At 47.9% G+C, this 16429-nt stretch overlaps 1 protein-coding gene across 1 annotated transcript in view; it reads right to left on the reverse strand.

Moving 5' to 3' along the window:
• The window catches only part of LZTS1 (leucine zipper tumor suppressor 1), a 58379-nt gene extending 42633 nt beyond the window's left edge, over positions 1–15746 (reverse strand). The window contains exon 1 of the mRNA XM_056118937.1: positions 15514–15746. The gene's annotated coding sequence lies outside the window, so the exon portion shown is untranslated. The remainder of the gene's footprint in view (positions 1–15513) is intronic.
• Positions 15747–16429: the final 683 nt, after the last annotated feature.

A 16429-nucleotide genomic window follows, 5' to 3' on the forward strand; every position in this document is an offset into this window, starting at 1 on the left:
CTCTAAGATTTCTGCAGACTCACCTAGAGGTAGACAGCCCTGTATGATCACTGCACTGGGGCAGGTGAGGCTTTTTCCCTGGTAGGTACCAACGTGCTGGAAAGGAAAGAGCTGGACTATGGAGATGCAGGTGTTCGCATCACCTCAGACCCCCAGGTGCCGTGGGCCTAAGAAGAGTCTCAATTCTCTGAGCTCAACCTCTGAAACAGAAAACTTTCCTTGACTAACAAAACCAAACACAGAAGAAAAGAACAGGGGGAAGGGTGCTTATTCTGCAGACAAGCAGGCATATGGGGGAAAAGCAGTCCACACAGAACATCTTCTTGGTTTGCCCACGCCGTCCTCCCACTTTGTTGATACTTTTTAGTCAGAATAAACATCCCCATTTTTCCACTCAGGACTCGCCTTTTCCATCTTTTGCATTCACCTACATGAGCCTCAGTCAGCGTAGGCCTCTCCTGCCAGCTGAAAGTGGAGAGGTTTCATTTGTCTCTCATCCTCCCCCTTTCCAGAGCTTACCTACCGCATAATCCAGAAAAATGGTCCAGATGGGAGATACTGGATTGGAAGCAAGAGATAGAAGAATGGAAGAAAGAAAGAAAGAAAGAAAGAAAGGAAGGAAGGAAGGAAGAGGAGAGAGAGAGAAAGAAAGAAAGAAAGAAAGAAAGGAAGGAAGAAAGGAAGAAAGAAAGGAAGGAAGGAAGAAAGAGGAGAGAGAGAGAGAAAGAAAGAAAGAAAGAAAGAAGGAAGGAAGGAAGGAAGGAAGAAAGAAAGAAAGAAAGAAAGAAGGAAAGAAAGAAAGAAAGAAAGAAAGAAAGAAAGAAAGAAAGAAAGAAAGAAAGAGTATGGAAGGCAGGCAGGCAGGCAGGAAGGAAGGAAGGAAGGAAGGAAGGAAGGAGGGAAGGAAGGAAGGAAGTATCCTCTATAAAACTCCTTCTCTCCAGGGGTTAGGAAGAGAAATCTTCCCTAAACTGTCCCAAAGCCCCTCAAGACAGCACTGTGAGGTCTTTCTTGAGGTGACTCCTATAGTGTCGTCCACTCCCCTCCACACCCACCTCACACACACTCAGCAGCAAGTGGGTGGAACCAAGGGTTTCCATCACTTCTTAGCACCTCAGCTGCTCTTCTGTTCTAAACAATTTCCTAAATCAATTTTTTTTTCTTTTTGGGTTACACCCGGCGATGCTCGGGGCTTACTCCTAGCTCTGTGCTCAGGAATTACTTCTGGCGGTGCTCAGGGGACAATATGGGATGTGGGGGATTGAACCCTGATGAGCTGCAAACAAGGCAAACGCCCTACCCACTGTGCTATCTAGCTCCTTCTAAGTCAATTTTAACTTGGTCAAATGGACACTGTAAATGGAGACACAAAGATAGAAGCGATTGCTCCCTACAGTCTTTGTTATCAGCAGATAAGCAGAGAAGAGGACATCTGTCATAGGCAGCATTGCCTCACTCTGAAGCTGTACCCCCTGACCCCTGGATCATGACCTGCCTGCTTTGTTTCCTTCAGTGGGGGCTGAGGTGAAGGAGGTGAGGCCAACACTGAACGCCTGCACTTCACATGCTTTTACATACCCTGCTCATGAAAGGCCCATAAAACCTACGAGACACAATAAAGCTTACAGATAAAGATCAGAGAGGCTAAGGAACTGTGCACTGCACAGCCACCAGCTTCTGGATGAAAACAAATCATTCTGATTCAAAAAACAAATCGACATCTTCTTTCTGCTATCCACTTCCAATCTCACCCACAGGGTGGAGAAGTATAAAATGTCCATGCCTCATTTTAGGGAGGGGACCTGCTCATTCTCCTGGATTTTTTTTGGGGGGGTCACACCCGGCAATGAACAGGGGTTACTCCTGGATCTGCACTCAGGAATTACTCCTGGCAGTGCTTGGGGGACCATATGGGATGCTGGGAATCGAACCTGGGTCAGCTGCGTGCAAGGCAAATGCCCTACCCGCTATGCTATCGCTCCAGCCCCTCTCCTGGAGTTTTAAGTAGTCACCAGCTGGGGATAAACTTCCCAGGAGACTAATGGGAAGTGTCTCCTGAGGAAGATCTGGTCCCCGAGTCTCATCTCACTGGAGACTTCGCAGGTCACTCCCACAACGTAGTCTCTCTTATGGCAGTTTGGGGTTTTGAGCAAGTGAGAAGGATGCTCTAGGACTAGTATCAAGCCAAGGAACCTTCTAGAGGAAGAAAGGGAATGGAACTCTGAGAGCATCATGGCCATGGCCTCTTATCCAGCCCTTCTGTGACTACCTGAAGAAGTGCTGTTGAGCCCTGGCTACACACCTGCCTCCTGTCTAAGTCTGAACAGTACAACCCAAAACCTTTCCATTTGATTTGCATTTTGTGACAGAGGCAGAAAACTTTTTCAATTTTGAAAGGCGCTGACTAGTAGCACCTACCACTGACACCGTAAGGCTGGCTGTCACATTAGCCAGGAGCATCTCATCACTCTTTTTGTTGTTGCTTTTTGGGTCACACCTGGAGATGCACAGGTGTTACTCCTGGCTCATGCACTCAGGAATTACTCCTGGCAGTGCTCAGGGGACCGTATGGGATGTTGGGAATCAAATTCAGGTCAGCCGCGTGCAAGGCAAATGCCATACCCACTGTACTATCACTCCAGCCCCCTCATCACTCTTAAAACAAAAGGAAAAGCAGTAGAACAGAGAGACTGAAACACCCTAAACACCAGGAAGACAAGAAGACAGGAGAGGAAACAGAAGGCTGTGGGCATCAGCTGTGGGCACGGACTCCCTTTACTGGCTGAAGAACATCCTACTGTGAAGTTCTGCTTGGTCCCGAAGGGGAGGGTCTGCTGAACACACAAGATCATGGATCTAATAAACCATGCTGGCTTCGGTCTCATTTGCCGAGGGAAGGAGTATGAAGTGAGAAACCGGGCCTGGCTCTGCCACAATCAGCGGTGGGGACCCGAGCAAGTCCTACCTCTCTTGTGGCCTTTGTGTCTTGGACAGGAGAGAAAGAAGGGGGGGGGGGAGGGAGAGACAGAGAGGAGAGAGAAGGGGCAAAAAAAGAAACCCTCCCCTAGGAGTTCTTGAAGGTCCAAAGTGAGATGTTTCTATATATCTATCATACTTAAAATAAGTCTCAGCAACAGTCCATTGACCCCTGACCTTCGATCTCGAATTAGGAATTTTCTTTTCTCTTCTAGAAGCACCCCCCCCACATCCCCAGGAAGCTTAAGGTCTGTGGGAACAAGCAGACCTAGCTATCAACTAGGAGAGAGGAGCAAATTATAACATTCTAATAAACAATGTTATTTCTAGAAAGAAGTCTCTCCTCCCTCACATCTCTCTACATTCCCTAGTACCAAAGGCTGCTCTAAACCACTCCACTCCTCTGCCTCCCCACCGCTACCACACAGCACAGACTTCAGAGCTAGATGCTCAGCGCCTTCCAGAATCTGACTTGATGTACCTTCCCAGGGTTGTTTCACAGCCAACATACTGTCTCTATCTTTGCCACTTCTTGCCTCCATCTTTTAAAAACTGTGCCAATGCATGAGGAAGTAAGTTCTGCATTTCCCATAAAGACATTTTAAACTCATTTAACTTTGGACAGTGAGTGTTTAATGTATCTGCCGTCAATACTGGGCCAAGTGGCAGCAGGCAGCAGGCCCCCAGCCCTGCAACCCTGCTCTTGCCAGGGTCCAGCAGAGGGCTTGCGTGAACTTTATATTCTGTGACTTTAAACAAAATAGAACGAGGGGACCAGGGAGTCGGTTCAAACAGGCTGAAGCAGATGCTTGCATGCTGGAAGCCAGGGTTTAATCCCTAGCAAAGCATGGACCCCCTGAGCACTGAGCCAGAAATAGTTCCTGAGCAGTGCCAGGGATGGCCCTCAAACGAAACAAACAAAAAAAGAATAGGACCAGGGAACCAGGGACCGGAGGCAATAGTACAGTGGATAGGGAACTTGCCTTGCACACGGCTGACCCGAGTTCGATCCCTGACATCCCGCCAGGAGTGATCCCTGAGCAAAGAGCCAGGAGTAATGCCTGAACTGATGGGTGTGCCCACCCCCACCCCAAAAAGAAGAACTGGGGAATGAGGAGACAACTCAAAGACAACAGTAAGTGGCTGGTGCCTTGCAAGCACGACACTATAAATCCAACCTCTAGGGCCACCATAGGTGCCAAATATAACTTTGCTACCTGCCCCTGTGCCACAAGTGGTTTAGTGGTTTGTGAATGTTCCAGCTACAGAGAGGGACTTTCCCCCATGTGTAGGCCATTCTGTGTGTTGTGATGCTTACACATGTCCCACAGGCACATGGGAGCAGCACCACCTGACGGGCAACCCAGGGTGAGCACCACAACCATGTGAGTGTCGGACCCCAGGTTCTAGCAATGATAAACAATAACTTTTAAAAGGAAAAGGAGTGGAGAGAGAAGAGTCCGGGGCCAGAGAGACAGGACAGGAAATAAGGCAATTACCTTGCATAATGCTGTACCCTCCAGGATCCCCTGAGCAAAGGCAGGAATAACCCCTGAGCACTACCATGGGTGTTCCAAAAACCCAGTACCACCACGCCCCCCACAAAAATAAGAATGAGGGGGGGAAAAGTGGGTTCCCAGAGTCAAGAACAGGAGTTTGAGGAGTGTATAGAGAAGACCTGGAGAAGATTTTGTTTTAATTTTTATTTGGGAGTGGAGAGAATGGAATTTAAGGATCCTTTCAACTTAGGTTTCTCTGCAAAGTACCAGAAGTATTCCTTCTCCACAGGCTCTTTCAACTGAGAAAACTTGACTTGGAGCTCCTGTTGGAACTTTAGCCTGGAACAAATTCCCTTAGAGAGAGCGTGCTTCTAAAGGCGCCAAGAAGCACAAAGTTGGGGCTGGAATGATAGCACAGCGGGTAGGGCGTTTGCCTTGCACGCAGTCGACCCATGTTCAATTCCCAGCATCCCATATAGTCCCCTGAGCACTGCCAGGGGTAATTCCTGAGTGCAAAGCCAGGAGTAACCCTGTGCATCACCAGCTGTGACCCAAAAAGCTGGGGGGGGAAAAAGCACAAAGTCAGTTTTTTCTGGCCTCCGCCCACTGGAGAAGAAAATACTCTCTGAGGAAAACCCAAGTCCCCACCTTCACCCTCAACACACACACACACACACACACACACACACACACACACACACACACACAGAGTCCCAGTCAGTCCCAGTCAAGGAGGTAAGGAGGTGGTGGTGGGTTTGGAGGGGCAGATGCAGGTTCAGGTTCAGGCAAGGGAGAAGCATGGACCATGCTGTCAGAATGCGCAGATAAAGGTGAGGTGAGGGTCGGGGGCTTCACCTGGGTCGTGGTTTCCCTCACCTGCCTGTGGTTAGTGGCTGGCGCCACTGAGGCGAGGGAGGCCGAGGGAATTTGATAGCAAGGAGGGGGAGGCTGTCTCCTAAGAGGAGAGCACGGCTGGCTAATCCTTCCCTCCCTCTGCCATGGACAAGGCTAGCAGCCCTCCAGGGGCAGAAGTTTGCAATAAATATGGGAGGAGGCCGAAAGCCATTGTCCTGCAGGGGTCTGAGGAGACAGGGCAGACCCAGCAGGGCCTCAGGAGACTCAGCAAGGGCTGCCTCTCAGAGAGTTAAGGGCAGCTCGGTCCATTCCAGCTTCTCCCCTAGACGTCTTCACTGTGGTTCTAAGACAGTCCTGCTTCCCCAGCTGCGCAGAGGCTTCAGTGATCAGAATCTTCCCACTGTCTTCCTTGAGAAGAGGATGGGAGGGAAGAAACCTGAGGGGGAGAGGGGGGCGGAAGGAGACTAAGTTCCAAGCCAGCTTGGGTTGGTGCTGTTCCCCTTCCAAGCTCTTCTCGACAGACGAAACAAATGCCGTTAGTGACTCAGAGACCTGTGCCTGGCATATGAGCCACTGTTCTCAGCCTCTGCCAGTGTAGCCCAAAGGCCAGTCCTGGTCCTGGATATGGTATCCCTGAGAACCAGCCTTTGACTGCAGATCAAGGGGAGGATGCTGGACTATGGTTTCTAGGTCCCTGCCTCCCTAGAGGGTCTGTTCTGTGGGATAATCTATCTTTCTGCAAAACTTCCTCATTGACACAGTAGAGCCAGGCCTGAAAGTGCCCGTGCTCTTGTTTTATTGCAAGAGGACATGGGAAGTGCTGGGTGGGAAAAGCACGAGGAAGCTCTGTGCCCTGCTTGGGCAGCTGTTAAGAGCCCACTCTGGGGCCAGCTGGAAACACCTGAAGTGTGGCACTTTCTCTTTCCTGGACTCTGTCATCTAGGTAGGGTGGAAGCTAAATAGAGAGAGGCTAATAGATGGGCACAGATGGCCAACGGGTGGGACAGCAGGCCCTGCCAAATTCAAGCAACAGGGAGGTGCTGAGGAGTGGGGTCCTTTTCTGCCCACGGAGGATGCCCCCTTCTCCCTCCACACTGGGCAGAGGTAGCCCTTAGAGGTGACTGAACCCCTCACTCTACAATGCCAGTGTTCCTACCGAGCCAGGACCCACTGCCCCCTCGCCCACTCCCACACCATCCAACCTCACTGGGAAAGGTGCTGGCACCCCCCCAAGCTTTTGTTTCCCTGCCTCCGTTGGCTTTCTTTTACCTCCTTCCTGCTCCCATTTCCCTGCGTGCCTATACTCAATTCTCTCTCTTTTCAGCAGGAATATAATGTTCGGCTGCTTTACACCCACTCTCTGAATGCTGCCAGCGAATAATGACTAAGGTGGTGGGTGGAAGTACAGCAAGTTGAGACCAATTTAGCAGTCCAGGGAGCCAGGAGGAGGGTGATTTAGCAGCAAATGGCTTTGCAACAGCAAGAGAGTGAAGATGCCCTCCAAAGCCAACAGGCCAATGAGTCAAGTGGGTGTGCGTCCCTTGCTTTGTGCCCTAGGAGAGGACTGGCTCTGCTACCTGAAACCAAACCAGAAACAGATTCCAGGGGAGTCCTCAGGCACCCACTACCCTAACCCCTGACCTCAGCTCTACTTTTGGCAACCTTGAGGAACCTCTGGTTCTTGTATGCTCCTGGGACTGGCAGAATCGCTCTGATTCATTCCTTCTCTTCAGATGGATACTGTAGTCTGACGGGCTGATGGCACCCTGAAAAACTGCTCTGGACATGGCAGAAATTGGGTTTCTGTGCTGTCCAGGAAGGAAGCAGCTTGGAAACACTTCAGATCATGTCAAAGAGAGGCCAGCTTAGGCAGATGGAGGGGTGAATTGTCCAGGTCCTACCATCTGGGGTCTCTGAGGGTGTGAGTTTGGGTATCAGAAGAGAACTTAGAAGATAAGGGTAGATGGATGAATAAATGAGTGTGTGTGTGTGTGTGTGTGTGTGTGTTGGTAGCCATCCTCAAGGTCGTATTTTCCCTGCATGATTAACTGGCATGGAAGCACTTGGGTAATTTGTATAGGGCAGCTTTGTTGCCTTTGTTACAGGTATTGGATAAAATCCACATCACATCTGTTCAGCCACCAATTTGGCCTGCCACTTAATAAGAAAAATTACCTCTCTGCTGGAATCACTGAAGACAATTAGTTTTTGCTGTAAGGTGACACTCACACTGATGTCTTCTGTCTCTTTCTTCTGCCCTTTCTTTGCTCTCCACGTTACCATCTTCCCCACCAACACTGCATCCAGGTGTTTCCTCATCTGCAGAGACTTGAGTCTCCTCTAAAGTGTGGTTTCCAACACTAATCATGCTTCTGACAAAGAGACATCTCTTCTGTTTTACCCTGGAATTCATTGCTTATGGATAAGGTGGAAATAATAAAATACAATGGAATAAAGTTGCTATCCCAATGAAATGCCATTAATTCAGATTCTATGAAGGCAAAATATATTATAGTTTCAATAAGAGGACTAAATCTTTTCATATATATTTTTTTAATTAAATTACCGTGAGATAGTTACAAAGCTTTCATGATCGGTTTCAGTCATACAATGTGCTAATACCCATCCTTCCCACAGTAAGTGAACTAAATCTTAAGGAAAAAAAACATGATGGACTGAATTCCTTAAAGTAAGTCCCAAAGCAAACATTCCTTTATTTTAGATGCTTTCTAGTTTCTTGTTTACTGAGCTTAACATTTATGTGTAACAAGTGCTTAGGGATGAGAGGAGACCCAGACAAGGTGAAGAAAACTATAACACTCCCATTATGTTTGAATTGGGATAATTATGAAAACAAGTAAGCTTATGTAATTTTTTAAATTGCTGTTTTCCCTCTCACATTTAGTATTTGTTAACCATTCAGTGAAGCTAAATCTGTTTGATTGATGAGATCCAATGATTGGTTAGCTGTAGCCCATATTGGGAGTCAGAAAAGCTGGGTTCAAACCCCAATATTCTGCTTAAATTCTTGAGTAAATGTTACTTTTGACAAACTCATTCATTTTTCTCATCTGTTAAATTATGGAAAAATCTCATGCAGGCTATTAATAATAATATCGCTTTTTAAAATTTTTCTTATGTATTGGGCTTTTGGCCATATGTGGCTGTACTCCTGGCTCTGAACTCCTGACATGGTTCAGGGGATCATGTGTGCTATCAGGGATGGAACTCAGGTTGTCTGCTTACCCACTGTATTATCTCTCTGGTCCAAAGATATCCCTTCTAAGGTGTAAATTCCTCAATCAGAAGACATTTGTTTTTCTTTTTGGGTCACACCCAGCAATCAGGGGTTACTCCTGGCTTTGCACTCAGTAATTACCTCTGGTGGTGCTCAGGGGACCATATGGGATGCTGGGAATTGAACCCGAGTAGGCTGTGTGCAAGGCAAACACCCTGCCCACTGTTCTATCTCTCCAGCTCCTGAAGACAAATTAAAGGGCTAGTGCACATGCTTTGCATCCAAAAGGTTGTCAGATCCCCAACATTGGATGGTCCCTTGACCAACTTTGGGACTGACCCCAGAGCTTAAGAGTTGAGCACTATAAGGTGTGGTCTAAAACACAAATAATAATAAAAGTGTACATTCTTATAAATTCTTATGGAAAGAAGAAGAGCAAAAGAAACATTACACCTAGGAATGGTTTAGGAATTCCATCCAGGGGAAGCAAGACAGTCAGAGAAGCTCAGCTTCGGACAACTATTGCTCAGCTATCAGACAACTAGTCCAATTCATTCATGTTTGGCTTTGATTAACACATCCCCACTCTTTAAATCCTTGGAGGAAGAGATCCAATGCCAATGGGCACACTTGTTTGGCTGCAGGCCAAAGAAGTTACCTCCTACCTTTCAGTCCCCAACTGTGTCTGGACTGGGGTGTTACGTAGAAAAGTACTTCTAACTTGAAATTTTGAGCTATGCCCTTGACTGTTGCTATGTCTAGTCTTGTTATACCTTCTTCAGGATCAAGTTCAAGGTTACACTTACGATCACTTTCTCTGTGGTGTCCTCTAGCTCATCTCATCCTGAACCTAAGCAGATGCTGTGTTCAGAGTTAGCATAAGTCAACTTTCAATGTATATGCAACCTTGATTCATGTATGCTGTTTCCTCTTTCCAATTATAACAAATATTGATCTCAGGTCATTATTTTTGTTTTGTCATAGGGGCCATACCCAGCTGTACTCAAGGAGCCATGTGATGTGACCCCAGGTCTTCCACATGCTAGCCAGCACTTCAGTAATTTAAGACATCTCCTCAGCTTTATTTTGCTATTTTTAAAGAAAATCTTCCAGGGGGTGGAGGTGATGCAGAGATAGTACACTCAGTAAGCCACCTGCTTTGCATGCGGCTGACCTAGGCTTGGATCTCCAGAGTTTGCCAGAAGTGATCCCTCAATGCAGAGCCAGGAATAAGACCTGAGCACAGCTGGGTATGACCCCCAAACAAGTAATTGTTTAATGTATCCCACTGGACCAGGGAGATAATAATTCAAAGGACTACTCTACATGCTTTGTATGTAGGAAGCATGAGTTTCATCCCCAGCATCACATGATAGTGAGCAATGTGCTGGGAGTCCTAGCCCTGAGCTCCACTGGGTGTAGCACTGGGTGTGGCACTCCCACTCAATCATCTTTCTCCAGGTATCTCACATGGATAAAAAATGAAATGTGTGTTGGGGCTGGAGTGACAGCACAGTGGGTAGGACGTATGCCTCGAACATGGCCGACCTGGTCCCAGCATCCCATATGGTCCCCTGAGCACCACCAGGAGTAATTCCTGAGTGCAGAGCCAGGAGTAAGCCCTGTGCATCACCAGGTGTGACCCAAAAAGCCAAAAAAAAAAAAAAAGTGAAATGTGGGTTTTTTTTTTTCGATTCTAAATGATGACTTTTGAAACAACCCTGAAAATTATCTCAGACTCTTGAGAAGACATGTGGCAAGCAAGGTTTGAGAAATGAGGTGGTACAAAGGATGCCTGAGGCAGTCACTGATCCCTGACCGTTGCACCTTAGGCAAATCTTTCCCTCCCCAAACTTGGTAGCAATTCACACTCCCAACAATAGCATAAGAATGTCTATTTTTGATTTTCTAACTCTAGCAGCACAAAGATCTATTCAAAAGCAAACTCAAAGACCAAACATGTGAATTGCCTAAAGATACCAGGCCACTTCTTTTCACATTCTTCTTTGTTGGCAAAACCCCAGAAATACCTCATCAGTGCCCTGGAACCAATGTCCTCCCAAGTTTTTGAAAGCACTTCACTTTTTAAAAAAAAACCTCAAGTTGAGATCACACCTACCACCTCCCACTTGTACTTGTCATTCAATCAGCCTGGAGATAAGTGTATAGGTTGGAAGGGTGAGGAGGGGCTAAGATTTTCTCAGGGTCTGGCTCCCTTGTAGACAAGATAGGTAGATCCTGTTGAAAACATGGCCTAAAGAAGCTGACAGGAAAGTCACAGCCCACACCAGCAAAGTATGCCCATGCAGAAACCTACTATGGGAAAAGAGTTCCCAGCCAAAGGTTTCTAACCACTCTTTTTTTTTTTTAATGAGTCACCATGAGGTACAGTTACAGATTTACAAACTTTCATGCTTACATTTCAGTCATACAATGATCGAGTACCCATCCTTTCACCAGTGCCCATTCTCTACCACCAATGTTCCCAGTATTCCTCCCACCACACCCCCCCATCCCTCGTGCCCCCCCCACCCCCCCCCACCCCCGCCTCTGTGGCAGGCACATTCCCTTTTACTCTCTCTCTCCTGTTAGGTGTTGTGGTTGGCAATACAGGTATTAAGTGGTCATCATGTTCAGTCTATAGTCTACTTTCAGCACACATCTACCATCCCGAACAGGCCCTCCATGCATCCTTTACTTTACTTGGTGGCCCCTTCTCTATGTGAGCTGCCTTTTCCCCCAGCATGTGAGACTGGCTTCCAAGCCATGCAGCAATCCTCCTGGTACTTATCTTTACTATCCTTGGGTGTTAGTCTCCCATTCTGTTACTATATATTCCATAAAGTGAGTGCAGTCCTTCTATGTCTGACCACTCTTTTAACAGTGTGTATTTAGGGTCTACTCTTAGTAATCATTATATTCTACATTGAGAGCTCAGAACACACTCTGCTTGTAACAACCTCAGCACTCTTTAGGATCAGTGAATAAATTCTGGGCTAGTAAGGAACTATGCACAGCAGAGCCTGGCAAATTACCCATGGCGTATTCGATATTCTAAAAACGGTAACAATAATGCGTCTCATTCCCCTGACCCTGAAAGAGCCTCCAATATGGCAGCGTTGGGAAAGACAAGTAAGGAGAGGCTACTAAAATCTCAGGGCTGGGAGGAATGGAGATGTTACTGGCGCCCGCTTGAGTAAATCGATGATCCATGGGATGACAGTGATATAGTGATACAGTTTGGAACGATGACAGAAACTCAGAGGAAAGGCGTGTCATGCAGCTTGAGAAATGGAAAAGGACAGTTTTCTTGGAGGAGTTGGTCCTTATGTGCAAATGTGCAATCAGATGTGCAAGTGGGATAGGAGGAAGTAGCGGGACAGTAGAACAATACTCTATAGCCTGGCATTTTTCTTTTCTTTTCATAGCTTTTATTTTAGGGCTACACCTGATAGATAGTGTTCAAGAGATACTCCTGACTCTGATCTAGTGAGTGACTCCCTGCAGGGGTTGGGACAGAACCCTGGAGCCCAGTCCATTGCCCCGCGCCTAACTTTTGAACTGTGAGTCACAACAACCCCATAGGGAGTTGAGTAACTTAAAAGTGGGGTTGCAAGAGGTCTGACAATAGTAAAAGATGTCTGAATACACAAGATATAAGTAATTAATTCAAAATCAAACATATCATGAATCTGAAGTGTTTTGGGTGGTGCTTTCTTGTGTGGCATTTCTCAGGTGAAAATGATCACAAGTCAAAAAAGTGTAAGAAGTCCTACTCTATAGAGTCAAGAAGAGGACTCGAAGAGCTGCATGCTTCGGATGTGGGAGCCCTGGGGTTCGATCCCTGGAAACAAATGATCACATGCACTGCCTGGAGTGACCCCTGAGCTTCTGGAATTAACCCCCCCCCCAAAAAAAAGATCAAAATAAAAAACCTAAATAAAAGAAAGTATACTGAATACTCCATAAAGAAGAAACATTTTTATGTTCAAAGGTAGCCAAAAGTGGGGCTGTAGCGATAGCACAATGGGTAGGGTATTTGCCTTGCATGCGGCCGACCTGGGTTTGATTCCCAGCATTCCATATGGTCCCCTGAGCACCACCAGGAGTGGTTACTGAGTGCAGAGCCAGGAGTAACCCCTGTACATCGCTGGGTGTGACTCAAAAAGCAAAAAATAAAATAAAATAAAATAAACAAAGGTAGCAAAAAAGTGCAAAGTCAGGGGCTGAACTGAACTGAGTTCAGAATGTAGCTCCATTTTCTATCTCAACTACAGCATGAATGCTTCTTGTCTGATTATCATGCACATCCTACAGGACTGCACTGAGAAATAAATGAAATAATGAATGACATGTGTTAGGCAGTAGAATAATACCAGAGGTTAAGGTATTTGCCTTGCATGCAGCTGTGACCACGACAAAGGTCCTAGCACTGCCTATAGTCCCCAAGTCCTGCCAGGTGTACCCTCCAAAAAAGAAATACTAGACATGCAGCCTACTTAGTGCCATTAAATGTTAAATACTTATTATACTAATCTATACAGCTTAATCATAGGTTCATCAGCAGCATTACCTTATTCATCTCTGTAGCCTCACTGCCTGGCTAAAGTGCGTTTTGTAGGCATCCAATGAATATTTATTTAATGAAGCTGAGTAACTGCGAAGGTATAATCATGAGTTTCCAGGATCAGAAAGTCATTTTATATGGCTAGGACCTATCTACTACTTCATCCATACAAGGTTTTCCCATAATGCTTGACAAATCTTTTCCTCACACATTTATACTGGCTCTCCCCAACAGTCTACAGGGCAGCCCCTATGACAAACATCTGCTGGGGGCACACACAGTCTTTTGCAGATGCATTAAATGCACAAATGGCACTGTGAAAACTGGCTTTGCCCCGCGAAGCACAGACACCTTCAAGAAACTTCCTCTGATTTTCACCTCATCTCACACAGAGTGAGGACCTCATGTTGACAACTATTCCATGGAGACCCTGCACTTGGACTCCCCATCGCTAAACCCAACTTTGCTGCCATTCGCTGTGACTGTGGGAAAGCTCTGCCCCTCTGGTCAGCTTCTTCACCACAGAACAACTTATCCTCACTTCATACCAACCTGGTAGTTATGTCGTGAGGATAAAGGAGATAGCAAATGAGATAACGTCTATGATGTGTGGAAGGCCCTAGAAAAGGCAGTGGATAAATACAAGGTGTGATGCCCTGCCTGATTAGTGTGTGCCTCTACCCATAGATTTCCACCCACAGACTGTCCTCCACCCTTGAACAACACCCTCCCACCTGTAAAAGCTGCCGCTAATACCCATTTTCATGTACACAGACACACACATTTCCAGCACCTCCAGTTCCCCCCAGAATGGTCACAGAAAATTGTTATTGTTATTATTATTATTATTATTATATTTTGGGAGTCACACCCAGCAATACTCAGGGGTTACTCCTGGATTTGCACTCAGGAATCACTCCTGGCAGTGCTGGGGGACCATATGGGATGCTGGGGATCGAACCCAGGTAGACTGCATGCAAAACAAACGTCCTACCCGCTGTTACTATCACTCCATCACCAGAGAATTGTTTTTAAACTCAGAGGATGCTCAAGGTATAGGGTGCACTCTCTTGCACCTTCCCACAGACTCCAGGATCTCTGGTACAGGAATTGCCAGATAGTTCATCTCTGTGGCTGGACTGCTCATCTCCCACGACTGCAATTAGGCTGCACTTCCAGCAGAGCAGGAGACACTTACTGGCGTAGTTCCTGCCTGCCGGAGCTCTAAAGAATTCAGTTCCTCCTCACTCACCAGCTTTCAAGACCAGAGTCACAGGAGACTATGGATGGAATAGCAGGGGAAGGACCTTGAAATTCCTCAGGTTCCTACTAAGTACCCCTTGCTTTTGAGGAATTAAAAGATTTGAAGGTAATTAATCTCAAGTGCTTTCCTAGGTGACACTCATTTGCTCCAAAGTTCAATCCTGGTCACTTGTAACAGGAAAGAGAAGCATCTCCTGGCCCTTCTTGTTTGGGTGCCTAGGTGACTATTGCTGTTGAGTTGAGAGAGAGAGAGAGAGAGAGAGAGAGAGAGAGAGACAGAGACAGAGACAGAGACAGAGAGACAGAGATAGAGAGACAGACAGACAGAGACAGAGATAGAGAGACACAGAGAGAGAGAGAGAGAGAGAGAGAGAGAGAGAGAGAGAGAGAGAGGAAATTGAGAGAAATGGGAGCTGGCTGCCTGTACAGGGTCAGAGAAAGAAGTGAGTGTGGATGTATGTGGGTGTGAGACTCAGCAGAGTGTGTGCTGCTTTCACTGAATCGCTGTCCAGGACTGACCCTAGTGACCTGCAGCACCAGGGGGCCACTTAAATACCGCAGCTCATCACTCTCTTTTTATCCACTTCATCGGCTGTGACATATTCCATCGGTGAAACATTCCAAACCTCTAACTGCCTTCCTGGCTTCTGCTACTAGTGCGGACAGAGCCTTTTCCAAAGTTCCAGAGAGCCAAGTTCAGAGTCCTAGCCCCCAACTGTCAGACCCACTGTGACCACCACCCCCATCTCCCTCGCATCCCCTTCCACATCAGGACCACGGATCATTCCTGCCCATCAAAATCAGATACGGATCTGGGCACCGATAGATAACCCCTGGTGTAAGAATCGGAGACAAAGACGGAAGGTCGGACGCACCCTCCTTTCTTCCGTGCTGGGACCCGATCAGCAGCACCCACTCTGGAAGTGGGGGAGCCCCTGACAATTACACGCAGAGACAAAGACACCAAGACCCTGACACAGACAGACAAAGCCCGACAGACGCGCGGACGCACGGACGCAACTGCGCGCTCCGGGAATGCAGTTTTCCCAGAGACTGGGCGCCGGTGGTGCCACTTCTCGGAAGGGAGCGAGACCCCCGCGCGCCCCGCACCTTACCTGCCCCCCGCGGTGTCTCGGACGGACCCGAGAATTTATTTCCCGAGGTTTCGGCGTGCGTCCCCGTCTCTTCTCCAGAGCGGCCCGGCCGGGCGGCTCCCGTGGCGCCCGCGCAGTTCCTTGGCTCTGGCTCACGGGATGCAGAGGGCAGAGAAACTTTCGGCCTCTGAGCCAGTCGGCTGCCAGCCCGCCTGCTCCAGGCTCGCCCGCCTCTGCGCGGGTCCCGGGGCCGGGCGGGGCGGGCCGGGCGGGGCGGGGCCAGCGCGCCGCAGATCATAGGCCAGGGCGGGGCGGGGCGGGGCAGGAGGGGCGGGGCCGGGCGGGGCGGGGCCATATCCCGCGCCTCTCATTGGCCTGGGCGGGGCCAGACCCTGGTCCTCGCCTCTCCCAGGCCTTTGTTCCCGGCTGACAGCTGAGGCTGCTCTCGACCTCCTGGAGTCGTCTGTGCCAGGCTCCCTGCGCGGGGGACCTGGGTCCGGTCTCTCTGCTCTCCGTCTAAAGAGTCTAAAGAGTTGAACATTTCCACTCAGCGTTTCCATCTCACCTCTCTCTTTCTCCATCTGTTTCCATCTCATCCCCTCCAGCGCTCATTTATTATGTGCATGCCTTGGGTTTTCCTTTCTCAGACAAGTCTTCCTCCTTTACAACGTTCCCCCAGTTATTTATCAATCCTCCCTCTGACCAGTTCCGTTTTCGCAGGTGTCTCTCAACCGCCACCTCAAAACCTGCGAAACGGTTGGGGTTCGAGGTTCAAAGTCCAGACCAACACTCTAGCAAGAAGCACAATTTCAACTCTGCAAGAACTACAGACTTGAGCCCAAATCATGGACACTCATCTTCCAAAACATTTCAGACAAACTTTTTCAGTTTCCTCATAGGGGCTGAGTTTCAGGAGAAAGCTGAGGCTTGATTCAGA

The sequence above is a fragment of the Sorex fumeus genome, unplaced genomic scaffold, assembly GCF_029834395.1.
Source record: "Sorex fumeus unplaced genomic scaffold, SorFum_2.1 ptg000039l, whole genome shotgun sequence".
Taxonomy (NCBI): domain Eukaryota; kingdom Metazoa; phylum Chordata; class Mammalia; order Eulipotyphla; family Soricidae; genus Sorex; species Sorex fumeus.